Genomic DNA, 23,583 nt, shown 5'->3' on the forward strand with positions numbered 1-23,583 from the left:
TCGGGAAAGTTTGTTCACTCTTAAAATGAGAAACACAGAGAAATTCAGTATCTTTTACTTATGTCAAAAAATTGTTGCAACTGAGTGTGATGACTGGGCTGTGGCAGCCACCTGGGCACCATGAGGGAAGCAGCCTAAGGCAGGACTGATAGGCCTAGCGTGTCAGAGCAGTGAGACGGAAGGAAACGGGATGCTTGGGAACATAAAGAACAAAGGAGTCCACAGGCCCTGAAGACACTCTGCCTTGAATCATAGATCCTCCTTTGTTTAAATCATTGAGTTGGATTTCTGTTACCTGCCTCCAAAGCACCTTAACTGGTACATGAAACCACCTCCCATTTCCTTCGAGAGATTCAAACAGGCCTAGTCAAAGCTCCAGACATTTCCCAACTCCCAGACACTGCACTCCCACTCTCCTAGTTGTGTAAAGACAGAGCAGACAGGGTCTGCTCTGAAGGCAGCTAGGAAAGCTCTACCATTACCAAAACGTGTTCCTGGTCTCTGAGTACCACTCTGAGTGAGGCATGGTTCTCTTTAGGCAGGCAAAACGTCCTGGGATGGAATAAGTCCCCTAACTGTGAAGGAACTAATCACATCTCTCTCTTCTAAGAAATGTAGGCAGTAACTATTCCCCACTGAAGCAGATGCAAAGACAGTAACGCATGTACAGGGGTTTTATTAAAGGAAATGCCCACAGGATTAAATGGGGGAGGGAGGGGGGATGCAGACAGCAGGCAGACTATGATGCACTTTGACCCTGAGTGAGGGAGAGGGGAGACAGGGTGGAGATGCCCTAGGCTGTCATGCTGCAGCAACAGTCTGGCAGGACTGTCCTTCTGCCAAGTCTACTGTGAAAGGAGTCCTGTGTCCGCCAAGGATGGACCACCTAAGTTTTCCTGCCACACAGATGCAGCAGGCCCCTGGTCACTTACACACCCTGCAAGTAGAGGACTGCAAGGAGCATTCCCTGGCTGTCACAGGCAGCTGAGGCGGGGAGGCAGGGCATGAATGGGCTCCCAGCAGGGTAGGGGGGAAGGAGACCCAGGGATCTAGCTGGGGACCAATGTCTGTGTGACGGTCACATTCCCCGTCACCCAGGGATTCTGTCAACCTCTCAGTGAACTCAGCTCCATCCACCGAGGTATCATCTGGGCACCTGGCTGTTGTCACTGTTGTGAGAACTCCAGGGCACGGTGTGGTGTGGGCCAGGGTAGCATGAGAAGACGCAGGGCTCACAAGGTCCAAGAGCCACAAGCATCTGGGTATTAGGGTCACTCTGGACTGTTGTGGGTCATGCACTTTGGGGCAGTTTGACATAATTCATCTAGTGAACCTCAGCTGACTTCTGACTCATTGTGTTGGAAGGATATGAGCTTGGGTGCTGCATCAGAGAGGCGGACACACAGAAGCTTAAAGGAGAAAGCAGTCAGCACGTCCCCACGCATCAGTGGGGGTGCAAGGCGGCAGCTGGGGCCCGGGCTCCAGCACTCTTCTTGCCCTGCCCTCCCCTGCACACTGCAGAACCACGCTGCCAACAGCATCGCACTGATGGGATAATGCTGTGGCAGCACACGTGTGGGGCTGGCCTTGTTCTAAATGCTTTAGAGCTCTGAATCCTTTAACCTATATCCTATGAGGCAGACAGTAGTAACTCAGTTTTAAACAAAAACAAAGCCCTCCACCATCTGAGCTCTTGCAACCACACCTATCAGCCAGTTGGGAGGGTGAGGCTGAAGGCTCTCCCTTTCAGAGCTCGAGACAGACACCAGGAGTCCGACGGCCACTGCGGCTGCAATGAAGGCTGACAAATGCATTCTTTGGCTGGGCAGGCACGTGCAATGTAGCCAGTGAAATTTCTCCTCCTTTGCCTGGAATGGGTCTCTCAACCTTTCTGTCATGATTTAGGCTCACTTTACCATTATTCAAGACTCAGTTCATCTTCACTGGGAAGACACTCCCACCCCTACCCTGACTAGGTAAATGCCCTCCCCACTCCCCACCACTACCCCAACACAGGCTCTCATAAGCTTCTGAGATTCCTTCTATTTCAGCCCTTATCATATATTATTATAAGATCTCCCCTGGGCCACAGACCAACAGACATTGTTTGGCCCATAGTATTTCTTTCCATTTAAAAAAAAAAAAAAAAACAGAAAAAAAAATCATACAAAATTTCTTTCTTTTTTTTAAGTTGATTTTTATTATACAATAATTACATGTGGACCAATAGTAATGGGCACCTTGTTCATTCAACAAATATTGAATAATTCTTTGAACATCTACAATGCTGAGAAGAACTGAGACAGAGTCAGTTTATCCTCATTGTAAAGAGAGGGAAAATGAGGCAGAGAAACTGCAACTTGCCTAAGGTTAAAACACCCTTAAGTGCATTTTCTCCTTAAAAATCACAAAAGCACAGCCACACTGGGCAGTCATTCTTGTGTAAGACCAGTCGACTGGGGCTGAGTAGCTCCCTAATTCCTGTGCAGAAGACGCAGGACTTTTCGCACAGACCCCACCAGGCCCTACTGTCTCATGCACGTCCGCTTCACTTTATTTATGTCGCCTTCCTGGCCCTGCAGGAAGAAGGGGTTGCAATCCCCTGGACCATGGGTTTCTTTGGGGGCAGGGCGCATCTCTTCTGGGTGTACCCTGCACTTGGCACACTGGGCACGTTCAAAAGCACTTGCCAGGCGTGCGACTAGATCCGTGGAAACATTCAGAATTAAAATTGCACTGAAGCGGCAGCTTACACTCCGCCCACCCCTCTCCCCAAAGGATCTATATTTAATTGTCTTTGCAAAATCAGAGCCTGCGAGCAACTAGGCACTGGAGATCCTTCCCAAACGTCAGAAATGCAGCAGCTTGGCCAGTCTCGTGCCCCAGCCTATTAATAGCCTCTGGCTGTGTTTCTTGGGCAGCCGCATTGTTCTTAGAGGCAGAGAGGCAAAGGATACCTTCTAAATCCAACCACCCCCACCCCCAGCCTCATCCATCCCTCCCTGGCGCCCTTCCTCCCATCTCTTTCTCCGAACAGCACACCCCGCTGCGTATTCTGCAGGAGGGCTTTTTATTTATTTATTTTTGTCAGCACTCCTCAGTGTGGTGGGGATGGGAAATAAGAGCCCTGGCCCACGTGAAAGTGCTTTAGCGGGGTCTCCAGGGAGAATCTTGTGCTGCCTGCAGCGCCAGAGGTCACTGTCACCTTGGCCTTGAGGTGGCCTGTTTACCAAAGTGAAATGAAGATATCAGTCAGATGTCAGGGAAATGCTAATGGCGGGCGCCAGGCTGGGAGCCGGCGAGGTGATCCCTTCCTTCCCAACCCTGCAGCACAAAGGCCTCAATGACTTAGCAACTCCGATAAGAGGTCAGCAGGCAAATGTCAGGTCCCTGACGGATTGCTCCTCCCAGCCAGGCTGCAGAGTCTTCCAGGCTGCCTCTCACTTTTCCACATCCAGTCTATTCAACTGCAGGAAGGGTAGGTGTTTGAAACCCTGGCCCGCCCTTTCTCTATCTCCAGCAGGAAGAAAGCCTCGTCTCTCTCGGGTCCCAAGGTCTGGAGGCACATCATTATGCTCCCGCCAGAGATAGGAAGCGTGGGATGCTGACCACAGCCCGTCACTTAGCAGGATGGATGGGCCTGGATTCCGCAGCAGAAAAGGATAGGAAACAGTGGGCTCTGTTTATGGCTGTGGGACGGGTACACAGCCGGGCAGCCTCCCCACGCTGGGCCTCCTGAAGAAGTCACCACTGAACCAGGACCCCAGCGCCCTGAGGCCAAGAATGAAAGGCTGTTAGGTCTGTCTCCCAGGGAAGCAACTCCCTTTCACACTCCTTCTATTGCTTTTCCACCCTGGGGGTTAACACCCGAGATGAACTTCTCCGGCTCTGCTTTGGGGAGCCAGGGTCCACCTCCGCTAGAGTTGGCTAGCATGCCATCGTTTTCAGGCAGCCCGTTTCCACCATCCCAACATCAGCTGGCTCCTCCTTTGGGTTCTTTTGTGAGACGCTAAAGAGTTACTTTGCCTGTATTGTCTGCATTCATTATCCAGGTTTTCTGCAAGCTCTCCTTTCTCCCCTATCAGTCAACCTGCTGCAATTTTTCTCTGGGCTTTTTCCTCTAGCCCTGCGTGGGTCAGGATAAAACCCGTGCCTCCCAGAAACCCTGCCCTGCTACTCTCTAAAGCGAGACCACTCTCTAGTCTGTTGATGTCATGTCAGGGTAAAACAGCAGGAAGATCACATTTTTCCACATTTTCAGAATTAAGGTGAAATGATCACCAATTCACAAAGCCTCTCCTAGCTGCTTATGAAAGGGTAGTGTTGAAAATACGGTTTCGTTTTTCCTGCTGCAAGGCCGGGGATTAGAAGAAAGCCCCCTGGCTCCTTCTAAGCCTGAGAGTAGAATTTCGGGGTCCAGGTCACCGACCTCATGACTGGGGAGTGCTGCCAGTGGGAGTCTGCAGCAGGAGTGCACAGCCCTGCAGAACTGTGAGCGCACTGCTTGCCAGCAACCCGTCAGCGGGGACTGGGGAGCTCGTCAAAGTCTGGAGGGTGGCTGAGGGGCTCCCCTGCGGGAAACGTGCTGCGAGGTGAGGATGGAGGGAGTGAAGTCCCCGTGTTCTCCCTCTTCAGGTTTCACGGGGAACGGGGAGCATCTGGGTGGTGGTAAGCATGGCACAGACGATGAAGAAAATCACCCACTGAAAGCTCAGGACAAACAGTGACCGCACAGTCTCAAATTGTCCTCTCCTCTTCAGGAAATCAAGCGATGTTAGAAGGGCTGGCTGTGTGTGCGTTTGGGGTTTTCTGAGGATGGAGGGCTCTGCAGAACCACAGGGGCTGGGGGCTCAGGCGGAGTACGTGTGAGGCCTCACACTCGTTCCTCTCAGTTGGCTGTCTTCCTTTTGTGCCCTCCTCCCACCCCCCAAGTGGTTCCCAGCCCTGGAAGCTTGCCCCCTTGGGACGGTACCACCCAGTCTTTCCCAACCTCTGGTGTCTGGTTGAGTTTGCCGAATAGGAGGCACCAAAGAGAAAGAAAGTGAGGAAGGGAGAGAGGCTGGGGCATTTCTTCCCCACTGCCATCTTCCTAAAGCGCAGGTCTCTAGCAGCTGTGTGACCCTTCAGACCTGGGGCTGGTAACAGCTTTCGCTATTATGAGACGTATCAGTTATCTATTGGTGTGCAACAAATCATCCCAAATGTAGGGATTCAAATCAATCATTACTTATTTGCAGATGATTCTGCAGTCTGGGCTGGACTCATCTGGGCAGTTATTCTGCTGGTCAGGGATCACTCGTGGAGCTGCCATCATCTGACAGTTTGACTGGCTACTGGCTGGGCGCCTTGGTTCTCCCCTATGTGGCTTCGCATCAACCATTAGGCTAAATCAGGCTTCTGGACAGGGAAGTCTCAGGTCATCTTCCAAGAAGGTGAAAGCAGAAGTTGCAAGGCTCCGGAAGCCTTGCTTTGGACCTTTCACAGTACCACTGCTGGCACATTCTATTGACCAAAGCAAGTGCCAAGACTAGGCCAGATTCAAGGAATGGGAAAATGGATTCATCTTTTCATAGGAGCAACTCCAAAGTCTCTTTGCAGAGGGGCCTGGATACTGGAGTGGGAAGAATTTGTGACCCTAACTTGAAATCTAGCACCATAGTTTCTGAATTTATTTCAATTCTTTGGTTCCCTTAAGTTTCCATTCCTATGTGAGTGGTGGCTTCATCAGTGTCTATTCAATGGAATCATCTGAATGAAGTTCTATTTCCTGCCGGGACTTTGAAAATATACCTTTTAATAGTAGCACTAGCTCCATTCACTGTATAGTTATTATCATCATTGTTGTTGACATGTAGTCCTTGACTTGCTAGCAGTTTGATTTGCAGAGTCACACTTTTATCCCTTGTCTATTTACAACTGTGGCATTTTACATCCAATGCAGCCCTACTCATATGAAGAAAAGCTATCTCATCAGGAGCAGCTGACACGTTTCCAGAACACACCAGGGCCCAAACACTATCCAAGAATTCTGTGTGGTCAAGATCTGACTTAGCGCACACAGCAGCCTGAGAAGGAGGCACCACCTCACAAAAGAACAAACTAAGGCCCTGAGAGGCAGCTAGTTTGCTCCAAGTCATACAGCAATTGGGAGAATGACAGTCAAAAGCCTTCCAAAGAAATTTTTCTGATTTTTGACACTAATGATATTCTCCCAGCTTGTGTAAAGTCAGAAATCACAAAGGATTTAAGAAATTTGAATGGTGTACAACATCACATACTAAAATGGACACGATTCGCTTTCCTTTGTACAGTGTAGCTGATATCCACATCAGAAGCCTATGCAACGTGTGGGAAATAAGTATACAGCATATGTTAAACTCATCCCTATGTGTGCTGATTTCTATAGGCAGCTAAGCATCAGACCCGTGGTCTGGAGCGCATTCCTGAAAATCGGGCATGGCTGATGCGATTCTGTTCTCTCGTTGCTATACAACACAGACTGTGGCCTTTGCTCCTCTCCCCTGGGGTTTGCTCTGAGTACCCACCGTGCTCAAGCCCATCCACACTGCTTCATTATTGCAGAGCTGCTGGTGCTAAAAAAAAAAAACAAAAAACAAAAATCAGATCCTTGCACACAAACGAGTTTCTGGGGCCTGGTTAGTAAAACATACTTCAGGAAGCATTCATAACCTCCACCCAGCTGCCTACTTTCGAGTGAGGTTCTCAATGTCCGAAACAAGCAAAACCCTAGAAATATAACCCCATTCGTTTTGTGGAAGGTGCCTTCTGTCATTGGAGGATAAAATGGTTTTATTCTCCCACCTGGGGCGCTGCAGTAGCTTTCTGATTGGCAGCCCTGCTTCCTGCCTTGTGCCCCTCCAATCCATTCTCCATCCAGAAAACAGTGATCTTCTTAAAACACAAATCAAGTCGTCTGTCTCTTCCCTGCCTCCAAAACTACCACCACACAACATCTCCCCCAAACTCCTTCCTAGATTATGCCTACATTTCAGGCCTTCTCCCGATTGACTGCCAGGCTCCAGCTGCAGATGCTGCCTCACAGATATGCCAAGATCACTTTCTGCTCAGAGGTGCTGCACCTACTGCCTTAGGATGCTGTGCCCTCAGATCTCTGTATGGCTGGCTCCTTCTCATCAAGTCTCCCCTTGAATGTCACCTCCACCATGGAGCCTTCCCGGCTTGCTCTTTCACATCACTCAGTTTCTCTTTAATCCCAGCACTCATCACCAGCAATATGTTTCTGGTTATTCAGTTATGTATTCTCCTTCCCCCGTGAGCAAATGAGCGCCATGAGAGAAGCAGCGTTGTCTGGGGTCACAAACACAACCCACAATTTTGGGTCAGTCTCCAGGCAGCTCCTAGTTCAGAGTTCTAGCCATGGCACCAGCCTGCTTCTGGAACAAGTGCTGGTATTTTGTTCTCAGCAGCTTTGGAAATCAGATCTCATTCCCAAGCCGTGTGACTCAGTGGGCAGCAAGAGAGAAGGCTGCGATGAGGACACAAAGGTGCCTTCAGTCTTCAGAGAGATAGCAGCCCTCCAAGGAAGCGAGTCACAGATAAAGGCTGAGAATCAGTCCCAAAGGCTGCCCTGATCGCTGGAAGCTGTCCCCCTCTCAGACCCCGCCAGCTCTCAGCCTCTCACAAACTCAGCCATCTCCCAGCCTTTTGAATGTGCCAGTATCGCCTAGCTACGGAATTACCACGCAGATAGGGCTCCAGGGATGAAATTAGATTTCCCTTTGCAGAACAAAGACAAACACACACTCTTCTAGCCCATCCTGGGAGAGCTGCATTGGGAGGGCCTGCTTCCGGGCCAGCCATTCAAAGCCCATGGGCTGTCTTGCTTGCTTCAGCAGTTCCTGGCAAAGTGCAACGGAGTTCTCCAGCTTTGAAATCTAATTGCCTGCCCATGGCTGTGAATCCCTCTCCAAAGGCAAAAAAAAAAAAAAACTGTTTTAAGTAGGAGGGAGAGGGGCAGGGGGAGGGAAACAGTTCTCACGGAACCAGCCGAGATGAACCCATTTAAGCTTTGACATGATACCTTTGGGGGAAGCCAATTGTTAATAGTCTGAGAAGCTCCTGTTTAAAAGAGAAAGATCCATAAATGCGGCTTCTGTCAGTAATGAGAAAATGGAAATCACAGGCAAAACCAGAAAACTCATTCCCCCAGAATCTTAATGATCTCCAAGGTAATTGTGCTGGTTTCTCAAATCAAGGCGTGAACAGTGACAGCTCTGGATTTTCCTATGAGGGTCAGACAGGTTCATGTTTTTTTAATTGGGCTCATTTCTAAGCCATGTGCTTGTCATGATGCCTTAATCCCTTCGCTGTCCCCCAGAAAAATGCTCTCCCTCCGTGCTTCCCGCAAACAAATGCAGCTTCTCAAAGGGGATATGAGCCTCCCTCTCCTGCAAACAGATTTATCATATGACTGCTCTGCTGTGGGTGAACTTGCAGTTCTCTTGCATAAGAGAGCAATTTCCTGAAGGTAAAAAAAAAAAAAAGGAAAACATCAAACTGCTGGCTGCTCCTCGTCTTCCATGTAAATATCTTGAGCCTCAGCTCCCAAAGATAACGGGAAAGAAGAGGTTTTATTTCAGGAGGATGAACAGCAATCTTTCAGATGGCAAATGCTTTATTGCATTTGTTTTATTTGGTGGGACGCACAACCAGGAACATATTCATTAACAATTTTAAGAGTTCCCCAGGCCAAAAGCTACCTTCTGGTAAGATCTAGCAGGTTAAAGTTCAACAATAATTAACAAATTAGAAAACTCTGCCATTATGGCTGAATATAAATTAATGGCTTTAATTAAGGATGCTTAAAACAGGAATGGAGATCTTAAAAGTAATCAAAATTATAATGAACCTTAGGATTGAAAAAAAAAAGGCAAGTGTAATTTCTCAAGTATGCACAGAGGTGTGAACGGTGACAGCAACCATCAGTTCAATAATGAAGCACCAGCTCTTTGCCTGACACTGGCCTTACCACAGTCTCAGGGGAGCCTCAGAGCTGTCTTGGCCATTTCACTTGCCTTCCGGCTCCCAGCTTCACCCCACCCTGCGAGGGCAGTGAGGCCTGTCCCAGGTCCAGTGCGAAGGCTGGCTCTGCTAGTGGGGATGGGCTGTCAAAGAAACAAGAAGGAAGGAGGGAAGGCGAAAAGGAGGGAAGAGACTGCCATTCTACATTCATTCACGGATCCGATGAATGCTTGTCACACTGTGTGCAACTCCCGCTAGGTGCCAGGGAGACAACAGTGAGCAAAGCAAGACCCCCTCCAGCCCTCTTAGAGCTTATGGAGAAGATCATTTCAACCACATCAGCATAAATAAACACAGGACTGTCACTTTGCTGACTGCCGCAGAAGCACATGGGCACACAGTCTGAGCACAGGCATGACCGGGAGACAGGACCCAGGTGGTAGGCCAGGGCAGTGTGCCCAGGGCAGGGGAGGCCAGGGTGAAGGGCCACTAGGTCTGAGTGCTTTCACGTCCTGCCTAAGTGTTCTTACAAGTATCTCTTACTCACATCTCACACCAGCCCTGTGGGGCAGATGCCATGAAGTCCCCTTAGGCTCAGATAGGTAATAGTGCTTGCCTAAGGGCACAGAGCTTATGATGTGGAAAAGAACCAGACACAAAACAAGGCGGACCTGTCTCCAACGCCATGACCCTGAGCACACAGCCCTCCTGGGAATGGCAGGGCCAGGCAAGGCCAGCCTCCCCCTCCTCCCTCAGGCAAGTACCCACACACACACATTCATGCTCTTGCAAATGCACACTCATAGACTCTCTCTTTCTCTCTCTTCACACACACACACACCCTGCACTCTTGCTCTCAGAAGCCACGGTGACCCTCAGCCTGCTGCCAGCTTCCCCACCTCCTTCCTCCCCAGTTGAAATGTTCCTTTGGGTCAGGTGGGACTCGCTATGAGCAAAGAGAGATGCTGAGCTCCCACCAGGGATGCAGCTGAGCAGCCTGGAGGAAGGGGCATCCTACCTGGGCCCTGCAACCTCAACAGGCATTTGACCCAGAGGGCAGAAAGAACCAGTGTTCCAGGCAGCTGGAAAATTCTGCAGGTGTGAGAAGTGGAGCACTTTTGAGGAAAAGGGATGACGTCGACAGATGGCTGCCTCAGACCCCCTCCCACTCCTCTCCACCCCCACCCCACCCCACAGCCTGCTTCTTCTCCAAGATCCCCCATCTTAGCAGAGGTACAACCAGCCTCCCAAGGGCACGAGCCACAAACACAGGCGGCAGGCGCCCTGGCACCTGCCCACTCACAGGTCCAAGCTGTCAGCAAATCCTAAATATAGCCCAAATCTGCCCACCACTCCGCCCCCAGCAGCACCCCCCAGCTCCTCCCTCTGCTGCCGCCGTCTCCTGATGGTGTCCCACACCCCCAGCCCGCACCCCTGGAGCAGCCACGACAGCCTTCACCTCTGCACACCAGAATCCCTGCTAAAAACTACCCTCCGGGGTGCTGCTCAAACGCTCCTCCCTGACAAGGCCTCCCAGCCCCGACGAGATCAGATCCCTGTTTCAGGCCTCAGGATATGATGTTCTTCTCCTCCCTGATGCTCAGCAGAGCTGACACTTCTACACACACGTCTGTGATGACTCAGTCTAATGGGTGGGTCTTGCACCCAGCAAGCCTGCTGTAAATTTTTTTTGCGTGGACAGGAAGATGCTAAAGCCCAGGATGTGTGGCAGAGATAGGGCCTGCAGGGGAAAAGCCGGGGAGGGACACATCCCCAGAGGGTCTCAGGTATCAGACCCAGTGACTCCAGGACAAGATGAGGGGTCTTTCTGGGATGGAAGGGCTGCAGTGACTTTCTCCTCCCCTGGCGCAGGAAGACTTTGGAAAATGGCCAGCTGGCTTTGGGCTCACTGCAGGGCCCCTCACTCCACCAACGAAGGTGGACAGCTGAGGAAACAAGCTGGCCCCGGGCAGGTGTCCAGAAGACGGGGTGCTGACACCTGCCGCCCACAGCCAGGCGGCATCTCGGTCCCCTCCCACACATGGCTGCCCAAAGACGCCCAAGCCGCAGCAGGGCCCTGGAAGTCGGCACATAGCCAGCACCTTCCTCGGGCTCCAGAAATCCCAGCCACATAGCTGGGGAAGATGGTGGGGGGAACGTCTTCTTGATGGGCTGGATACGCTAATAAAGGTTCTGCCGCTGCCGGAGAGGTAAAGTGGTCGATGTGCTCATTCGCGATGCCTCCAGGCCAGCAGGCCAGCCAGAGAGCCCAGGAGGTTGCATCAGTGTATCCAAGAGAGGAGGGTCCTCTGGATCCACGACCGTGGTCCAGCCAGAAACACCATGAAAAACTCCGCTCCTGAGTTCACACAGCAGGCAGCACAGCCTCCCTTCCAGGAGCAGGGCCCCGGGGCTATAGCCGACCCGCTCCTGTCCCTGTGGGACTGAGAGCTGGTTCAGGGTGAACAGGCAAGGGGCTGACAGGACTCGGGCCCTGGGTGTGTCTGGCTTATTCCTAAAAGAAAGTGGCTTTGCAGGGCATCAGTGGAGACGCAGACACAGAGAAGATACTGTGGACGCAGCAGGGGAAGGAGAGGGTGGGACCGACTGAGAGAGCAGCACTGAATCATATCCACTATCAGGTAAACTCAGATGGCCAGCAGGAATTTGCTGTTTGATGCAGGAATTTACCGTTTGACAAAGGGGCTCAAAGCTGGTGCTGGGTGACAACCTCGAGGGGTGGGATGGGGTTGGAGGTGGGAGGTTCAAGAGGGAGGGGACATATGTGTACCAATGGCTGACTGATGCTGATACATGGCAGAACCAACCAGTATTATAAAGCAATTATCCTCCAATAAAATAAATTTTAAAAAAAGAAAATGGCTTCCAACGTTTAAAAACCAGGCAATTTCACATCAAAGTCTAGAATTCTAGCTTCTCTTAGGAAAATGAGGATTCCATTCCCTCCGGGCATTCATTGCCCAGAGTGGGTCCTGCCACCCCCAGAGGGTCGTGAGCTCTGCTGCCCATCAGGCCCCTACTCTATGAGGACTCATTCTGTTCTCTCAGCTCTCTGGCCTCGGCAGCCTCCTCATCAGCATCTGAGACAGACAGTCACCGAATAATCCTCCAACTGGGTGATCAGTGTGCGGCGGGGGACATGGAGGAGGGGGGCGAGGGGGGCGTTACTGAGGCCTGGGCCTGACGGGGTTGGGCGCCTCCCGCTATGGAACTTGGGGAAGCCTCCCGCTGGTCCCCATTCACTGGGGTCACCCCATCCTCTCCTAAGCAGTGGGGGAGCTTCAGACCCAGCGATGTTCTGGAGCCCGAGGCAGCCAGGTGTAGGGTGAGTCATCCAGCCTCTCCCCAGTGCAGATGCCACGGAGCACACCTCACATTCTGAACGACATCACCACTCATTCATGCCGATAAACCCATCCTCCTGAACAGGGAGTGTCTTCAGCAACACCAGGCATGACACCCACTGCACCCCAATGTCAAAGCCCCCAGAACTCTGCAAGGCCTCAGCTTGATTCAAGGCCACTCCAGCCTGTCCCTGGGCCCTCCATACATCACCCTACCCTATCCCACAGAGCCTGGAGCCAGTGCACGCCGTTCACAGGACGAGGGGCCCCTTCCCTGCCCTAGTTAACCGCTCCCCGAGCACCTTCCCTTCTCTCTGCCTTCATCTGTCCCTCCCTGACCTCATTCCCAAGGATCCAGGCCAATCCCCCCAGGAGGCCCTTCTGAGGCCCAGTGTGACCACTCTCTCCTGAGTCCTGGTGGTTTCCACAACAAAGTGCAACTGGAAGGAGCGGCTCACACATCTGTGCATGGCAGGGCCAGAGCAGACCCAGGGCTGGTGTAAGGCCGCCTGGAAGCGGCCTCTTTTTACCTCTCGTTCTGCCTCCCCGCCCACCTTTGGGCAGCCCCTCTCCAGGCAGCAGCCCCTGGAAGACCCAGGGCTCACTTGCCGGTGTGGCGAGCCCATGGCAAGAGCTCTCTTTCCTATTGCTCCAGCCAAAGTCCCTCCACTGACCATCAGCAGGCTGGACCCCACACTGTGGCCGGAGAGAAGGGTCAGCCCTGCCCACGTCACACGCGGTGAGATTAGAGGACACACTTTCCCAAAGGAAGAAGTTTCTAGAAGAAGAGGGTCTGGAGGCCAGCCAAGCACACACAGCCAGTGTCACTGGCTCTTCAGCTGTGCGTCTCCGTAATTGCACATCTCACTCTGCCAGGGCCTGTGGCTGGCTCACCTTTGCAGCCCCTCCAGGGCACTGCTTTACACCCTACACATAAGCTGGTGGAATTAAACTCTGTAATCGACATGATATCAGCTAGGAAAGACCCTGGTCTATGTACATCCTCAAAGTGTCAGGAATCTTCACTTGCTCTCCCTAAACAGACAAAAGCTCCTGGAGAGCAAGCCTGGCTTCTCTGTCTTCAGTGTCATCCATGGTCTAACCCACAGCGCTGGGCACCAGGCTGACCAGTAGCTCCCTACCGATGGGAATCCTAGAGGACATCCTGGACAGAATAGAGGCTTCCCAGTCGGACGGAGCTGGGTTTAGATTGAGGTTTCCTCCACCTCTTAGTCACCATGCCTTCCTCAAAGGATCAGTCAGGATTCAAGTGGGGAAAGGCCACTAGGGGCATGGGACAAGGGCTTTATCACTGGAGTTTGACCTTACACCGTGCGGGAGAAGGAAGGCTGGGACAGGGAGTGGGTGAGTCAGGTGGCTCACCAGCCAGGATCCAGGAAGTCGAGTGGGACTGGTGGGGGTGGTGGGGGTGGGTGGTGGTTAGTGGGGGAGAAATATGGGAGCTGCTGCCTCCGTGCATCTGGGAGAGGAGAGCTGGACACAGAACCAAACAGAGCAGAAGCCCCCAGGAGCCTCTGGCCCCTCTGCATCTCACTGCCTCCCCCCACCCGCAACGAGGTCTACGGCGAGTGTGGTCCCTGCCCACCTCCACTTCCGGATTCTCACACACGTACCTCCTTCCACCAGCTCATGCTCACAGCCATGCAGCGAAGGGCCTTCTGAACAGCATAGTCCAAACTGCCACAGTCAAATACTGGATCCCTCTGGGCCTCTGTTTTCTCATCAGTGAAATGGGGATGTTACTGCTTAGCTCAGAACACATCAGGCACACACATTTTATTATAGTTATCACTTCTATAATAATAATATATTATTATCTACTAACTTTTGCCAGAATCTGGTTACTTGAGGAAATTCTGGCCCTTCCCTCCCACTGCAGCAGTGTCTTTAAGAACTTCCACCCCTGATTATTCAGACAGAGAAAGACAAATACTGCAGGATCTCACTTGACCACGGCATCTGAAAACGCAGAACATATAGAAATAGAGTAGACGGATGGCTGCCAGGGGCTGGGGGTGGGGAACGGGGAGGTGCTGGTCAAAGGGCGCACACCTTTCAGTTATAAGATGAGTAAGTCCCGGGGATCTAATGCACAACATGGAGACTATAGATAACAACTCTGCACTGTACACTTGAAAGGTGATATGAGAGTAAATCGTAACTGTTCTCACCATAACAACAACAATATGGTAATTATGTGAGGTGAAGGATGTGTTCATAAGCCGTGTCAGGGCCAACACTTTGCAATATACTAATGTATGAAATTATCACATTGTACATCTTAAGCTCACACAATGTTATGTCAGTTGTTGGTGCTACTTACTGCTAAGTCTGACTCTTTGTGATCCCATGGACTGGAGTCCTCCAGGCCCCTCTGTCCATGGGATTTCCCAGGCAAGATTACCGGAGTGGGTTGCCATTTCCTTCTCCAGGGGATCTTCCCAACGCAGGGATCGAAGTGTGTGTCTCCTGCATAAGCAGGCAGATTCTTTACCACTGAGCCACCACATATCTCATTAAAGCTGGAAAAGAAAATTCCATCCCCAAAGCCTCTGCCTCACAGAGCAACCATGACTAAATTTAAGTCTCAAATTTTAAATATTAATTACTGCCCCAAAGGAATGCCCTATGTCTGCAGCGCTCTGGCCTTGCACAGGGTCCTCTGTCCACAGATCCATTTAGAGGACGTTCCTGTTTCCCACCCAGCGTGTGTCAGGGGTCACACTGGTATGAGAGTCATACAGGTGGAATGAGAGTCTGACCTTTCAGGCACACTCTCCCTAGCCACAGCTGCAGCCTAGGGAGAGTCCCCACTTCCTTAGGGAGCTCTCATTCCACAGCTCCTAGCTACAGTTTGCCTCCCCAAAGGACAAAACCAAATGAGTGCCTTGCCAGGAAGCAACAGCCATCCTGTGACTTCAGAAGGCATCTTTCTCTGGGGACTGCAGAGCTGGTCCGTGATGTCTCCTGGGCTGGCGTTGGAGGGTGCTGGGAGGAGGCAGGGACTCAACTGCTTGGGGAGATAGGGAGAGGGAGAGAGAGAGAGCACAAGAGCAGTGGTAATACCATGGCGACGCCGAACACTCCAAACAGATCTGTTTAATTTGAAGACTAACAGTCAGGGAAATAGAAGGACAACTTGCTCTGGGCTGCTCACAGGTCCCTGAAGGCTGGCTCAGATGAGACCTGGTAGAAGGGACCCACCTCCTCGGAGATGGGGAAACAGGCTAGAAGAGGGGAAGGAACAGGTCCAGAGTCACCCAGTGTGTTAGCAGCAGCTCCAGCAAAAAGGGCATCGGCTCATTTGTTCAGTTGGGCAACATGCTTATTGAGTGCCTACTGTGTACCAGGCTCTGGCCCACTGGTGTGTCCCATCCCTGTTCCTCTCCCTGAAGAGCTGCAGAGGCCAAGCACTGTTCAGGGGTCCAACACAGCCCGTGCTTGGTGTGTACCGGCAGGGGGCTGGCATGTATGAACTGCATGCACTGCCCCATCAGAGACTGTACCATCACTGTGGCCTTTCCAGACTGACTCACCAGGGGCAGTGATGGTACACTGCACTTCCGGGGCCACCCTACCGTTCATTCATCTCTGTCACATGTATTAACCACAAATCCCAGGCCCTGAGTTTTAGAGCTGAAATGTCCTCAGGAGGCCAAAGAATCACCTAATCCAGTGGTTACTAAGCCTGGGGGCTCATCAGATTACCTGGGAGCATTTCAGACATTAGTGTGAGAACGGTCTCCTTCTGCATACACACCGGGGATGCTCCAGCTGTACAAGAGGGTATTCAGTAAAGAGTCCCCCAGCGTGTCCTCCCCAGAAGCAGACACTCTTTCTTATGTACTTCTAGCAGGTCACCATATGTGTGCAGGCACGGCTGTTCCTACACTCCTCTACGCGCGCCCAGTCCACACACCGTTCCCCATTCTTGTTGCCAGTGCACTCTGATGCATCCATCAATATGCCAGGACGTGAAGCTATAACTAACTTTTATGGCTGCGTAGTATTCCATTGAGTGGACCTGGCCCCTTATGGATGGCCATCTATGGACATTCTAGTTATGTGCTCAAGCGAGGCAGCAGCACGTCTTCCTAGCACTTAGATTCCCTTATGCATAAATCTTTGTGTACTTTTGTGAGTTTGCTAAAGGATATTAAGGAAGTTAAAAATGACAGATTCTCAGTCCTTCTCAAAGAAAGTTTGATCCCACTGGCCTGGGGTGACACCCGGGAATCCGAATTACAGAAAGCTCCCCCATAACTCAGATGGACACTCACCAGGGGAGTTTCCTGGTTCACCTTGTAAAAGAGGAGCATGCTGCCCAGTGAAAATAAGTGGCCTGCATCAGGTCAATTATCAGCTCCACCTCAGTGCTGTGAAGAGCCTGATTGCATCGTCACTGCTACCAGTGGCCCGGCATGGCGTCCCTGAGGGCACCCCAGGCTCTCCCCTGGTCACTGGTTAAATGGCCATGGAGCCTGGCGAATCCAAACCAGTCCCAACTTCATTAATTTTATTATGTTTGATATCCAGATGGACACACAAGAAGCCAGTCACAGTGGCTATTTCTGGGGAGAAGAGTTGGCATTTGGGAGTCAGTGTAAAGAATGGAATTTTTCAATGATTCACACTGGAATTATTGTCTTTTTTTTTTTTTTTTTCCAAAACCTTCTACGTGCAAAACAGAAAGAAGCAGAGAACACCTGGGTCAACTATTAATACGTTCACTGACTGCACGATCTTGAACAAGTTGCCGTCCTTCTCTGAGCCCCGGTCTACGCGCTACAACACGGGTGGGCGGCAGTAGATGCCAAATCAGCTCGTGGACGTGACACACTCGATGGAGCTGTAAACGGCACCCACACGGCCGCACGGAGCGTCGTGAGACAGGGGAGCGGGCGAGGTTTTCATCATTCTGTAAATGGGCAGAAAAACACGGAGAAACAAAGGCCATGAGCTTGCGGTTGGCCATAAGATAAGGTCGGGGTGAGGGCAGCAGGCCCGGCTCCTGCTCCTGCAGAAGCCTCCACCTTCAGGCCCCGGACCCCGTAAGCAAGGCACCTACTGCTATGCTTTCTGCCCAGGATGGCCCCGTGGGGCACACAGATGCGTGGCGCAGGCGTGGAGTACATCTCCCTCCAGACCGCCTGGGACCTGTGCCTGGGACGGGCATGCACGGCCAGCCAGGCGTAGGAAAACAGGAACTACCTGCCTCTCCACAAGGAGCTTCCCTGGCTGGCCTTCCCTGGGAAGCAGCAGCATTTCATAGGATTAAAGGGCTCAGAGAAGTAAAGGCCAGGTGGAAGGTGGATGATGGGCCAGGAGTCCCTGGTGAATTATCTTAACTACAGGAAAAAAAAAAAAAAAAAATTGGGACATCTGGGAACCGTTTCCAGAGCTTAGAGTGAAAACTCTTTCCTTTTGTTTTTTTTTTCTGTTGGAACAAAGGCAGTGGGTATGCTTCTCTCTCTGGAGACTGAACGTGGATGGTTTTTTGGAAAGTCAAAATCTGGGCTTCTGTGGGTCAGATGTGGTGGTATGCAAATGTCTTCTTCCATCCCTCATCCCCGAGTCAGACAAAATTGAGGGATCTGAACACTTAGTGCTTTTGAAGTTTTGAAAGAACTGGCCATCTTGGGCCGAGCAGCACCTGGCAGCACCAGGAATGGCCTTCACGCTGGCTGGTCTCTCAGAGGAGGCACGCCCCTCCCGCTCGCCAGCGTCCCCCCCGTCCCAGCCACGCCACAGCTGCCTGCATCTCTCCCGTTGTGCCACTATTGAAGCCCCGAGGTTAGGCCCTAAGGTCCTGCCAGGCTAACTCTAGCTACCATGCTAAAATCCTCAAAAAGAGTCGTGCTAAACCCACTGCCTTGCTGTGAGATGCATCCCTGGGATGGTGCCAGATGGTTTACGTTCCAATGACTGATTTCTACTATTATCTGCTGGCAAAATTAGTTTCCATGAGCACATCTGAGTTATAAGTCAGATGATCTGCTGTTTAAGGATTGTGTGATTTAAGGAAAGCTGTGTAACATCTCCGAACCTATTTCTACAGGACTGATGTGAGGATAAAGCTGTATTATTATTATTATTGAACACATTTCGTGACTTGGAGGTTGACTGGATGATTCTTTTGCTTCACATGGTACAGCTGAAGCCCAGGGATGGTGGGAAAGTCCAAAATGGTCTTGCCCATACGCCTGGTATTCAGCTCCGACCACCATCTGGGGTCTCAGCTGGAGCCGTCTGCCAGGAATCTCGGTTCTCCTCCATGCTCCTCGACCACACGGCTGCCTGTATGCTGTGAAGGGCAACCCAAGAGGTGAAGACAAGCTACAGATTTCTTAAGGCCCAGAAGTTACCCAGTGTCACTGCCATCACATTCCATTGATTATAACAGGTGTGAGGGCCCGTGCCAAGATTCAAGGGAAGGACAAATGGACTCTGCCACTGGTGCGCACACAGAAGTTTTCACAAAAAGGCACGGGAGGTAGGAAATATTTTTTTGCAGTCACTTTGGAAATACAATTTTCTACAAAGACTTTCACAGTACCCAATAAACAGAAGGCTGCATATGAGCTAGGTCACTTCAGTCATGTCCTGTTCTTTGCAATCCTCTAGATTGTAGCCCGCCAGGCTTCTCTGTCCACAGGATTCTCCAGGTAAGAATACTGGAGTGGATTATCATGCCCTCCTCCAGGGGATCTTCCCAACCCAGGGATTGAACCTGCATCTCTGGCATTTCAGGCGCTGAGCCACAAGGGAAGCCCCACACAGAAGGTCACCAGATGGTCAATATCAAAACCAAATTGACTATATTCTTTGCAGTGGAAGATGGAAAAGCTCTATACCGTCAGCAAAAACAAGACTGGGAACTGACTGTGGCTCAGATCATGAACTTCTTATTTCAAAACTCAGACTTAAATTGAAGAAAGTAAGAAGAACCACTAGCCCCTTCACATATGAACCAAATCAAATCCCCTATGATTATACAGTGGAGGTGATTAATAGATTCAAAGGATTAGAGCTCCTAGACAGAGTGCCTGAAGGACTGTGGATGGAGGTTCATAATACTGTACAGGAGGCAGTGACCAAAACCATCCCGAAGGGGGAAAAAAAATCCAAGAAGGCAAAGTGGTCACTTGAGGAAGATTTACAAATATATGAGGAAAGAAGAGAAGCAAAAAGCAAGGGAGAAAGGGAAAGATACACCCAACTGAATGCAGAGTTCCAGAGAGTAGCAAAGAGAGACAGGCAGGCCTTCTTAAATGAACAATGCAAAGAAATACAGGCAAAAATAGAATGGAAAAGACTAGGGATCTCTAAGAAAATGGGAGGTATCAAGGGAACATTTCATGCAAGAATGGGCACAATGAAGGACAGAAATGGTAGGGACCTAAGAGACACAGAAGAGATTAGGAAGAGGCGGCAAGAACACACAGAACTATACAGGAAAGGTCTTAATGATCCAGATAACCACGATGGTGTGGTCCTTCACCTAGAGCTGGACACTCTGGAGTGAGAAGTCAAGCAGCCTTTAGGAAGCATTACTATGAACAAAGCTAGTGGAGGTCACAGAATCCCAGCTGAGCTATTTCAAATCCTAAAAAATGATGCTGTTAAAGTGCTACCCACAATATGTCAGCAAATTGGAAAACTCAGCTATGGTCACAGGACTGAAAAAAGTCAGCTTTCATTCCAATTCCAAAGAAGGCCAATGCCAAAGAATGTTCAAATGACTGCACAATCACACTCATTCCACATACTAGCAAGTTAATACTCAAAATCCTTCAAGATAGGCTTCAACAGTACGTGAACTGAGAACTTCCAGATAAACAAGCTGGGCTTAGAAAAGGCGGAGGAACCAGAGATTAAATTGCCAATTCCAGAAAAACATCTACTTCTGCTTCATTGACTATGTTAAAGCCTTTGACTGTGTGGATCACAACAAACTGGAAAATCCTTACAGAAATGGGAATACCAGACCACTTTATCTGCCTTCTGAGAAACCTGTATGCAGGTCAAGAAGCAACAGTTAGAACTGGACATGGAACAACAGACTGGTTCCAAATTGGGAAAAGAGTACATCAAAGCTGTGGATTGTCACCCTGCTTATTTAACTTATATGCAGAGTACATCATCTGAAATACGGGGCTGGATGACTCCCAAGCTGGAATCAAGATTTCTGGGAGAAATATCAGTAACCTAGATAGGCAGATTACACTACTCTAATGGCAAAAAGCAAAGAGAAACTAAAGAGCCTCTTGATGAAGATGAAAGAGGAGAGTGAAAAAGCTGGAGTAAAACTCAGCATTCAAAAAACAAAGATCATGGCAAACAGATGAGGAAAAAATGAAAACAGTGATAGATTTTATTTTCTTGGGCTCGAAAATCACTGTGGACAGTGACTGCAGCCATGAAATTAAGACTCTTGCTCCTTGGAAGAAAAGCTATGACAGACCTAGAGAGCATATTAAAAACCAAAGACGTCACTTTGCTGACAAAGGTCCATATAGTCAAAGCTATGGTTTTTCCAGTAGTCATGCACGGACATGAGCGGTGGACCATTAAAAAGGCTGAGTGCCGCAGAATTGATGCTTTCAAACTGTGGTGCTAGAGAAGACTCTCAAACTCTTTCTTGGACAGAAAGATCAAACAAGTCCATCCTAAAGGAAATCACCCCTGAATATTCATTGGAAGGACTGGTGCTGAAGCTGAAACTCCAATAGTTTGGCCACCTGATGTGAAGAGCCGACTCATTGGAAAAGACCCTGATGCTGGGAAGGATTGAAGGCAGGAGGAGAAGGGGACAACAAAGAATGCAATGGTTGGATGGCATCACCAACCCAATGGACATGAGTTCAAGCAAGCTCCGGGAGATGGTAAAGCACAGGGAAGCCTGGCGTCCTGCTGTTCATGGGATTGCAAAGAGTCGGACACAACTGAGCGCCTCAACAGCAAACAACAAGAATACATAGGAGACTACCAACAACGATGTTAATTTCATTCATTTATTCATTCCACTGAGCCACTGGAAAACAACAACTGGAAGAGAAAAGTTTCTTTTCCCAGGAAGGTGAGGCTGGCCGCAGGATGCTGGAGCTGCTGGAGGCAGCGTGCCATCACATGGGATCTGCCAGGGACCATCTTGCAGTGTATGGGGAGGGCTTGAGACAGGTGTGCCAACCGAAGTTATTTTTGCTAAAGTAGTTTGGGTTCAGGTTTCCCCCACTTCTTGTCAAAGAGATTCCAATGAACGCTCCATTCTTGCAGCCCTCACAGTCAAACAGAAAGGACCCACATGCAGCAAATAATTACACTTCAGTGTCAGAAGGGGTAAAACAGAGATGTACGTGGGGTATTTTGAAGAGAGGGGTTGGGTTCATTTTCTTGGAGGCAGATAAAGAAGTTCTGGAACATTTCCTAGAGGAGGGCCCCCCACTCACAAAGCTACCATGGGGCAAGTCACACTGACAGTCTCCGTATGTACCAATGCAAGAGATGACAGAGTCCTAGGACAAAACTGGTAGAGACCAGGTGACCCCGCTTTAAATCTGCCCCCTTCCTAACTTCCTTAATTCTGGAGTTTTTAGAACTGGCTGCCCTGGCATCTATCATACAGAAACAGAACCTCCTTAGCAAAAGCAGAGTCTTTTAATAGACCTCCAGAGGTTAATGGGCCTGCCAGATCTTTGACATTTATTGGATTTTACGAGCTAGTGGATACAACTCAGAGAGCCGATCAGATGTTCCAAATCGATGGCCCCTTGGGGTACTGTCTTCACACAGAACCACAGCAAGGTGACCTTGGATGCCTGAGTGGGGAATGAACAGAGAGAGGAGGTCGGCTCCCAGGAACTGCTAAAGTTCAAGCCCTGCTCGGCGCCTGTGGCCTCCCTCCACCCCAGGTGCTTTGTCCACGGAGTGTGTAATCGTGCGTCGCTTCCACCTCACCCTGCCTGCACAGCCACAAGCAGCAGTCTCCTTTTCCAAAGCCCCTCCCCAGGGAACTCCACCCAGTGCTCTGTGGTGACCTAAATGAGAAGGAAATCCAAGAAAAGGGGAGATATATGCAAACATACAGCTGAGTTACTCTGCTGTACGGCAGAAACTAACACAATATTATAAAGCAAGTATGCGGGTGTGTGCTCAGTCGCTCAGTTGCGTCCGACTCCGCGACTGCATGGACACAGCCTGCCAGGCTCCTCTGTCCGTGGGATTTCCCTGACAAGAATACTGGAGTGGGTTGCCATATCTTACTCCAAGGGATCTTCCTGGCCCCGGGACTCAACCTGTGTCTCCTGCATTAGCAGGCAGATTCTTTACCACTGCATCACTTATATCCCAATAAAAATTAATTTTTAAAAATCCCTTGTTTTATTCTACAGACATTTATGGGAAAGCTTCATTATGATGTCACTTAATAAACGAACATTTCCAGGACTGCTGCTCTGCACCAGGCACAGTTCAAGCAAAAGGGACCCAGGGAAGATTGCGACTTGTGCCTCGCCCCCCAGGAGCTTAGAGTCCTGTGGGGGAGCCTTCCAGAAACCCAGGGTCTGTCTGTGCCCTGGCGCGGGCCTGGCAGGAGAAACCACAGAGGGAGCAAAGGCAGTAGAGAGGAAGGCATGCTGATCTGGCAGGATTAGGGCAGCCTCCCAAGCAGAGGGCATTCTGGCTGAGTTCTCAAAGCTATGAAGGAGCTCACCAGGCAGGGAAGAAGAAAAAAGGGCATCCAGGTGTATAACATGGAAAACAAGGTATAGAACAAACACAAAAGTGCAGAGACTGAAAGATCCTGTCACTGGGCCATGCAGACTATGGCAGGGACACGGTGCTTTCCTCCCTTAGCAAAAAAGAAAAAATAAGTCTCTCTCCCTCATTTTTCACATTTTTCTCAGCTTGGCAAAAAGAAAAACTTAAAGGCTGGAAAGGTCAGGGAAAAGATACTCTCTTACATTGCTAGCAGCAATGAAAATTACTATGGAGCTTTTCAGAAAGCAATTTGGCAATATCTGCCCAATTTAAAATATACATTAAAATGTTGTTGTTCAGTCGCCCAGTTGTGTCTGACTCTTTGCAACCGCATGGACTGCAGCGTGCCAGGCCTCCCGGTTCCTCACCACCTCTCGAAGTTTGCCCAAGTTCATGTCCATTTTATCGATGATACCATCCAGCCATCTCATCCTCT

The 23,583-nt window shown here is 50.3% G+C and overlaps 1 long non-coding RNA gene across 2 annotated transcripts in view; it reads right to left on the reverse strand.

Annotated features, from left to right (window-relative positions):
• Positions 1-2,172: 2,172 nt before the first annotated feature.
• LOC147350567 (uncharacterized) overlaps positions 2,173-23,583 on the reverse strand; it is a 62,995-nt gene continuing 41,584 nt past the window's right edge. The window contains exons 3-4 of one of the 2 annotated variants that reach the window (XR_015148981.1): positions 6,546-6,593; positions 2,173-3,771 (exon numbers count right to left, since the gene is read on the reverse strand). This is a non-coding gene — a long non-coding RNA (uncharacterized LOC147350567). Of the gene's footprint in view, positions 3,772-6,545; positions 6,594-16,883; positions 17,308-23,583 lie in introns of those variants that run through there. The other variant, XR_015148979.1, reaches the window with a different exon arrangement.

Source organism: Bos grunniens, chromosome 20 (genome assembly GCF_055505025.1).
Source record: "Bos grunniens cultivar Pamir isolate PY7600 chromosome 20, Bosgru_T2T1.0, whole genome shotgun sequence".
Classification (NCBI taxonomy): domain Eukaryota; kingdom Metazoa; phylum Chordata; class Mammalia; order Artiodactyla; family Bovidae; genus Bos; species Bos grunniens.